The sequence below is a fragment of the Amblyomma americanum genome, chromosome 6, assembly GCF_052857255.1.
Source record: "Amblyomma americanum isolate KBUSLIRL-KWMA chromosome 6, ASM5285725v1, whole genome shotgun sequence".
NCBI lineage: Eukaryota > Metazoa > Arthropoda > Arachnida > Ixodida > Ixodidae > Amblyomma > Amblyomma americanum.
The window spans coordinates 49118645-49127940 of NC_135502.1; positions in this window are offsets into that span (position 1 = coordinate 49118645).

Consider the following 9296-nt stretch of genomic DNA (forward strand, 5'->3'; position numbering starts at 1 on the left):
TATGTGGTCCACCATGATGTCGCCCCACTTGACCTTTGACCTTTTGATTCGCTGGTAGAGGGCGGTAGAACAGTCACGTGGCTCTGTGGAAAACAGGGATGCTGATGAAATCAGCGCTAGGAACATACAGGATTTTTAGTGCAGGAAATTGCCAAATAAAATATCTATGATAATTTTAGGGGAAGTTCTTTTTGTTGTTTGTTGTTGCTTTCCACAGTAGGGCTTCACCCTACAGTGGAAAGCAGCGGGGCTGATTTATCCAAGGCATTAGGGCTTAGGGACAGTGAAAGGAAAGTAGATTTTAAGCGGGTATAAGTAACCAAGCGAAGGTTATCTGATTGGTGGCTAAAATCAAGACAAAAGTAAAATTTAATAAGTCATGGCTAGGTGGCTTGAGCGACCGCCCGATTGAGAGGGTTCAGCCGTATCTATCCATCCATGCATCCATCCATCGACAATCGCGTGATGTCGTGTGATGGAAACTGCCGTTGTGACGTTAGTCTGGGGGGAATATATAGGCTGCAGCGTTCATTGGGTGACCAACCTTTTGAGGTCAATCATTAACTGCCTCCTGCCAGGGTGACAAGATGGGCGCGCTGCCTATTCAGTGTACGGAAAGTTTTCAACGTTACAGACGCCAAGCCGCGTCTAGTTTCCTGATACACCAGAGCTTTCGCTCTCTAACCAGGTTCAGCAGTAGTTAAACCGCAGCTAATTTTTTTTTGTTTGGGAACACTCCTGCGAACTTTTTTTTGGTTCCGTGTTGGCACCCTTGTGAATTACTGGTGGCGCAGTAAGAAGGCTCTTGTCACCTAAACGCGGGTCGGTGGGCTGTGTACGAAAATAGACCAGACAACGCAAGCAAATAAAAAGCTCACTTAAGTGTTCACAAATGAAAAAATGCCGCATCGCCAGCGAAGTTTCAACGTCTGGTATAAATGCATACTAATGTGCATTTTTAGTTGCAAGTGTAATACCCTTGGTTACGCGTCGGTAAAAAGACTAACAAACTCGGATGTGCCCTCAATAGCGAAATTGTTTACTGTTGAAGAAAGATTTCGCCATTTCGGAGAGCAGGTAAAAACAGCACTATTTTTAAACCTGGAGGAGAAATATAAATCAGCAACTTAGAACAAAACGAGGATAAGTTTCTTCGCGGTGCAGCTGTTGAATTCCGCGCGGCGATTCGCGTCCTCCGCTGTAGCACAACAGCGCCATGCGCTGGACACCTGGTGATAGGCTTTTTTCCGGCGCGACCGACAACAGAAGAGCAGCGGAACTCCACACTGGAAATTGCTTGCTTGCTTGCTTGCTTGTTGCAATGAAGGGGGGGGGGGGTACACTGGAAATTTATGGAGCTTAAGAAGCACTCGGGTGAGAGCGAGGGTGAAATCTGTGTTCCCTCGAGGCACTCTGGCCGCTCCAACCACCGAAGTCGTGGTCCATTAGCTTTTACGGCCGATATTACATGGACTCTGCAGCTGGTGATGTGTTCTCATTCCTCAATGCGTGAGATGCATTCGGAACTGTGATCCATGAAGAACTCTGGACAAAATACGTAGCCCGGTGCTGGTTGTGGAAAGTGTCTTGAGGGAGAAAATGCGGCCACATGCACAAACACACAGACTGAGAAGAGTCTCAACAAGCCTGAAAGTCTTTTTGCAATTCTGAACAAGACCGACTAATTTACGAGCTTTATATCGGCTTCCTCTTGCCTGCGCCTTTTTCTGGCAGGGTTCATTGTTATGAGAATGGGACTGAACGTTTGCAAATCCCGAAGTGTCCGCTTAGTACAAATTCTTTGCTGTAGTAGCTTGGGCACTCGCATTTATTGAAATTCGCGCTCAAATCACCCTCTTTTGCCCCCTGGACAAAATATGCTGGTGCGTTATTTGAACTCCCCCTAGCTGTTACAACCGCAACTATGGAATTCAGCCAGAACACCGCTATTCAATCCATTTTATTTCACTCTGTGGCGGCAGCAACAGCACAGCACGCTAGAAACCTACTTTCATAGCAGAACCTTCGCTTCCCGTCGTAAAATTGCCCGGCTCTCTCTTTCATTGATTTTATTATTTATTGCCTCTACAAAAAAATGCGATCATCAAACTGCTTTAATGTTTTCCTATGAGTACCCACCCCAAAGCTTTGTACCCTCCCCGAGCACATATAAAACATCAAATAATCTTTCTCATTTCCGCTATAAACTACCCGAGTAGCCCAAGTTTACCCTGTGAATGCCCTGTGTTTTGCGACGAAGGACGGGCGATCTCCTGTGCTCTGGACAGCCTTGATCTCAGCCATCTGACTGAGTCCTTGGTCATCACTCAATTCCTCTTTTTCCTGCCTCCTTCCTTTCTTCAGGTTCACAGTGGCTAACTGGAACATCTCTCTGATTAACTTGTTTTCCGCCCTTTCCCATCCTTTCCTGTCTCTTGCTCATATGGCCCCAATTATTGATCTGTTCTGTGCGGAATATATCACTGAAGAAGCCCGTCTTAGAAGTCGGCGCAACTAGAACTGTCTTAGCTGTCCATGCCTATCCTGGAAGTGATGTTCGGGTTTGTGGCTTTCGTTGTAATAGAATAAAACAAGAAAAGAAAGTAAATATAATTAAACAAAACGTGGTGTCAACGTCAGAGCGTCGTCCGGGTGACAAATGTCTGATGAAGTTTACAAAATGTTTTATACAGCGTACAAAAACCTGACCGAACTTTAGTCTTGCGGCTGCAGTGCTTTCCGGCGTCACAAGTTGTTTCGCATGTTTTTTCCCTTTATTTTCTTTCTCAATAAACGGAATATTTTGGTTTGAATAACGCGCTACACACTAACAAAACGACACCGGAACGAAGGACACAGGACAAGTGCGCACTAACAACTAAAATTTATTCTGGTACGAGGGTACATAAATACATTCCACGCACATGCTGAAACAATCAATTCATTGCCAACGGCTGTGTCGCACACTCCTTCGTTTTCTGATTAGATGCACCTCTCACTTTATAACAACACCGAGGGTGTGCTATGTCGGAATATGTCGGGTGCAAATGGATATGGAAATGCGAATCGTTCGCAAACATAGACACAATCGTGACTACGATTGTCATCAGACCTGCGCTCTTGAAGCTGTCTTCTTGCGCAGCAATTTGACCGAAAGTACAGAGTTCAAAATATGATTCTCTGCTTCCTTAAGATTACAGCGCAGTGGTAACAAGAGCAAGGCAAGCAAAAGACGTAAAAGACAAGCACTGAGCCCATTCCAGGGTTCACAAGGAAGAGGAGGGCCAGAAGGACTAGAAATGCTTATTTTTGCTTGTCTTGCCCTTGTTACAACTGCGCTGTAGTCTTTAAGTACGCACAACCAAATAGCCAGCCAGCACGTGGTAAGCTCATTGCTTCAATTTTGTTATTTTTTTCTTTCAGCGGCGTCTGGGTACTAAGGATAGGTAATGGGAGGTTCGGGTTCATAACGTACACTACGACAATTTCTTCACTGTAAAATGCAGACATGAGCAAGATTTTAGATTGTGACCGATATTTATTCATTTGCGCATTACTAAATGAAAATGCCTATGCGCTGCGGCCACCGAACCATGCGTTCAGAGTTGACCCACGAGTGGACCCACTGAAAGAAAAAAAATCCAGCTCGCTGCTAGAAATATGTTGTAGTTTCTGGCATTCAAAATATCTGCCATATTATTTCGGCGCAAAAAGTTTTCATTGAAACGTTCCCACACCGAATCAGTATGTATCTAAGCATATAAAAAATTGGCGGTCAGTGCGCTTTTATCCGCGACCAACGTATCATTTATCGGCAGAAAAAAAAAAAAAACCCGGCATTGCACATTTACTGGTAGATAAAAAAGTTCAGATCTCTTCGAGACATATTGGATGTTAATAAGCACGGGAGGTTAAGGGAAGAAAAAGAAATATAAGTTATTGCGTTGAATAATTACATAAATTGAGCATGGCATATACCTGGAACGAGTAATCTATGAAGCAGTGTCTAACTGCTTTCATTCAGAAGCACAAATTCTGTCGGCTGACGAAGGTGTTGGCCTGATACGCGCCTTAGTACGTCGCATCTATTTTCCGAGAGGCTTCAGGCGAAATGACCACCTTGTCAGTGACGGAAAGAGGTACCCCGGCACCTGAACCTCGGCAGGAGCTGCAGTTTGCAGTCCGTTGCTGGTGCGTGGCAGTGCAGTCTCATTCTCGTGGCGCCTTTCTCGCTGAATCGACGAGATTCCAGCTTCTTTTATTTCACCCATCGACGCTAGGGGCACTCTCCTGTCTTCGCATCACATCTAGGAAGTGTGGAGCTCAAATCAACCAGGAGGAAACGATTTGTCAACCGCACAGCCGCCTTTCTTGAAGCGGATCTCAAAGTGATGTCTGTCTAATCGTCCACAGTAGGTGTAAGCATGACATGCATTGCTGGCAAGGCATAGCGCATTTTATGATTCCCTGCAAGTGCCACTCGTCGGCTCGTGTACTGGCCAGTTTACTGCCTGCTGAGCGTGCGGTCGTCTTCACACGCTTGTCTTCTTCGAGCTAGGCATCGCGCGGGTTCGCGGTTTGAGAAGCCTCCGCGGTGACACGGTTATCTAAGCGGGACAGCGTGCTCGCCCTCTGGCTGATTTTGGTGCTTTTCGTGCTGCCGCGTTCAGTCACTTTTAATTTTCGCGCTTGACGAAGTGCTCAGCTTCTCTCAATGCTTTCGCTTTTTTTCTTACGGCCATAAGGACGTAATTGGCCGCCTTCTTTGCTTCCCTCGTTGCTTTGGCTTTTTTGACGCGCCATGAGACTTGCACCACTTCGGCGATATTCATGAATTTAGCCGCTTTCCCTCGCTGCTTTTACTGTTTGACGCGCAATAAGACTTGCACCTCCCCTTCGGCTATAAGGACGAATTTGGCCACCTTCGGAGCTTCTCTCGCTGCTTTCGCTGTTTGACGCGCCACAAGACTTGTACCTCCTCTTCGGCCATAACGACGAGTTTCGCCGATTTCTTTCTTATGCGACTTCATAAAGCCGCCGTTGGCGATATTAGTGACCCTTCTATTTCTTGACTCGACGGGCTCACGTTAACGGGCGTGGCTGCAGCCTTGTACCTACGAGCATTCGGGAGCGAAGAACGAACGGTTCAAAGGTAAGGAAGGCGATGACTCAGAGCGCGTAGCCCGAGGGGTTACGAGTAGCGACATGCAGCAACCGAGGACACCGTAAACAACTTGGAAATCGGGTTACTGCGCTAGAAAGCGCGAACAACAGAAGTAGAAATAGAGAGGGCGTGCCCAGCCTCACAACCGAATTTTACTGGATGAAAGGTGACGCGTACGACATATATATGACAGAAGCTTCTCTTTTGTTGTCAGTGTTTTCTATCGCAGTAACCGCATTTTCAAGATCAACATTCACCAACTAGCCCAGCTTGCCGCTCTACCACGCTCTACCACCTGTTTGTATCAGATTTGGTAGCGAAGGTGCCTTATTCGTATTTGGTTATGCTTTTGAATCAAGTGCTATTAGCACACACAACATTGATTTTGCTAATGACGGCAATTACGGCTCGTAAATTCTGCTTTTAGAGAAAACAGAAATGAAAACTATTGGTGCTTCCAAGTCAGCGCCACAGACACGCTCGGCGTTGCCACTGCAAGGCAGAAAATTATCACATTCGCACGTTCCAGCAAGCCTAGCAAAAAAAGAGGAAAAAATGCTTTACTCCCACTCCGTAGAAACTTCTTTGGCCGGGAAATCTGCGGTGCAATTACATGCACGCGAGCTCTTGAACGTGCACCAATTTGTGGCCGGTCACTTTATAATGCAATTACTGAAAATCGACCAGACTGATATATTGTCGGTAACACGGAAAAAGATTCTAAGCACTCTCGTACTAGAAGAAGAAACAAAATTCTTTTTTTTGGTACAGCTATAGTATACACAAATTCTTCAGGCGCTGCCAGGTAAAAAAATGCCGTGCCAGCCGCATTTATTTGTTAACATGAAACTTACTCAATAATTTGAAAGAAGGACCCGCTGTACAGATCCCATATTGTGATGATTCCTTGTTCAATAATTATTCTAAATTCTAAAAATTCTACCTAATGATAGTTATAGCTCTGCAAGGCGAAAGAACCTACATATTTTTAAAAAGAGAATAGGCAGCCACGGTGTTTTCATTAAAGACAAAACTAAGAGCTGTAAATAAGCGGTACACACGTAAAACATTGAATCATTTCATGACAGAAGGCTGTTCGTGATAACAGGATGCAATCAATGGCGTAACATGGCAAGCACTAAGTTTGTCATGCAATAGCAACGCGCAATGAAAATGAACAGCTACAGGAAAATTCACGATGATCAATGAAGCAGACGTGCAGCGGAGAAGTAATTGTCGTAAACTCACGAACATTGCCCGAAACACAAACACGCTAAAATAATTACACTAGAAAACAAAAACCGTAACGTGCGTTTCAGATGTGCCACGAACTCCAGAGCACAAATAATAATACCGTTCAGAGGCTAACGAATATCTATTGCGTCCGGACTGTGATTGGCGTCGAAATCCTGAAATACTTTTGGAGCAACACTAGAAGAGTAATGATCTGGTAACGTTATAATAAGAATAAAACTTTCGACAAGGGAGGAATAAAAAAGGTATGGGATAGTTCCGACATTCTCGTCACGAGGCGTTTGTGGTCGTTACGAGATGTGCACTGCGAAAGATGGTTCGTGACAGATTGTTCGCCAGCGCGCAGGTGCTTTCGTCCCACTCTCTGACCACGCTCGAAGACCGGGTGATGACCAGAACACTGGAGTGAGCGGAGAATGGGCGCCAGTCAGCTCTCCTGCAAAAAGAGAGCGGAACGTAAAGAAAACTTTAAAGAAAAGAAAAGAAAGAAAAGAGAGACGCGTGAAACCGTGGGCTCAGTAGCTGCAAAAATGCATTCGCTCTAATCGCGTTACTATTGGCAAGAAATTTACAATCTTTTCCTCAAATGTTCATCTCACAAAAACTCAAAAGCCCATATATTCTATACAATAGTTTATCTACTTTCTCGCTTATTGATTGTTCATATTTTACAGCGAGAGCTGTTAAGCGCTCGTTCCTGGGTTTCGCGCAGTAGTGATAGTTACAGTATGGTCGTAGTCGGTGGTAGTCGCCGGAAAAACCCGTGGGTGCGTTGCCATGGGACCTATTCAGATAGTGGTTACCGTGGAAGAAGGAAGATACTACGTGAGCGGAGGATAATGCGTAGACCGTACGTAATTACCACCGGAACCGTAGGGAAAGAGGAGGGTATGACGAGATCATAAGAAGGTTAAACTGGAGGTTGCCTACCGCGAAAGGAGGAAGGTATGGGGCCAGCGTAAGGCGCAAGCAGATGGTACTTGCCACGGGAACCCCGCGGAGGGTAATCACACCGGAAGCAGGAGGAGAAGGATTACACTGGCAAGGGGATGGTATGGCCAGAGCCCTGGAATTAATGAGCGGAGTGCGGGTACCATGTGAAACATCCGGAGGGTGGCACGGCCGGTCTTGACGCGCGCTTTCTCTCTCTCCTTACGGCCTGAGCAGGCGCCAAGGGGACAATGCATTTTTTTGGCGCTGCTCCACCGCTGATGTCGGCGAGAGGGCGCAGCGAGCCAACCGTTGTTGCCGGAGCGCCGTAGCCGGTTTTGAGCAGCAAGTCGCCGCGCGCGCGGGCCCATTTTTTTCACGCGCTGGTTTTGTCGCTGTGCTTAAACGTGTGAACGGAAGGCTTGCCACGTGAAGTCATCAATACGCCTGCCTCATGCTTCGCTCGCCATGGTGACAAGGTCACCTTCCCCAGTAAGTTCCTGCGTCGGACTTCTCATGGATACTCGTCTCACAAACTTGTAAAGTGAAGCTTCGCTATAGCGTGGCCATGGTGTACTGTTGTGGGCCGTTTTGTCAATCGCGGTCCGGTAGGACCCCCGGTGTGTTGCTTCACCAGTTTCTAGTTGACCAGGAACTGTTCACCAAATGGCAGAAAAACATATCTCGGGAGGATCTCGTCATACCCTCGACTACTGCATGCAGCAAGCATTTCTTAGTGTGTGACTACGCAAGTGATTCTAAAATAAGAAAACTGGTTACGGTGCGACTCCAACCGTATTTGAAGGGCATCCGTCAACCTAGCACCCAGTGCAAAGAAATCACGCAGGACCCTAAAGGTCAGAGACACTGCTCCTTCCTGGAAGCCAGCAAGACGAATGGCAGAGCCGGAAAATTGCGAACATGTATTAGAGCCGCCGGAAGGTGAAACCAAGCAGATGGCTACTATATGCACGCAAACAACGATGCGCAGCGAGCTAGCCGATACCTTTTACTGACAGCGAAGCTTCGTTCACAGGAAGCGTACTATCGCTCCAAGGTCTCAAAAGCACAGCAGCAACTAGAAGCAAAAAGGAAGGTGGTATCGACATATCGCGACGACAAGCACTACTCATCTCTTAGAAATATTGCTTCAGACGCTGAAAAGGGGGAGAAAATGGATGTCTTCCTGCTTCACCATATCGACGGATATCAGAAGAAATTCCACTCTTATCCCGAAAAAGTTATCAGAGATTGCTTTATATGGCGATTTGTTTCGCCGATGGCTTATGATCATGCCCGTGCTACTCTGCTAACACTGCCACATAAGTGCACACTGCAGCACTACGTTGGTCCCAGCTCAACTTCTTCTCGAATGAGTTACACCTAGAAAGGAAGGTTAATTCAGGAGGCTTCCCTTCTCAGCCACAAACAGCACAGGAGTTCATTAATAATCGATGAAGCAGCAATAAAGCCCAAGTGCATACATGATCGGAAGTCCGACGTGGTTTTTGGAATCAGATTCAAGCCAGGAAACGGCGCGCCACGTACCAAGAACGAAACACTTGCTAACCGAGTGCTATGTTTCATGCTCCACGGAGTGGTCAGCTGGTACAAGATACCATGCTCATATTACTTTACAAAGCAACTCAGCGGGAGAGACTTGCATGCGTGGACGAAGGACGTCATCTCTGCAGCTGAGGAATGCGGCTTTGTAGTCATTCGTATCGTTACGGATAACTACTCAGCCAACAGAACGATGTTTAAGCACATGGGGAACGGTTCGTTGTCAACTATAGTGAAGCACCCTCAGGATGATGAAAGAGCAATTTTTTTAAGCTTCGATCCTTGCCATGTTTTCAAGAATGTCCGCAGCCAATTTTTGGAACGGGAGCTCACGGGCGGCACTGGCCTCATCAGCGGTGCATTTGTGCAGAAACTGTATGAGCAC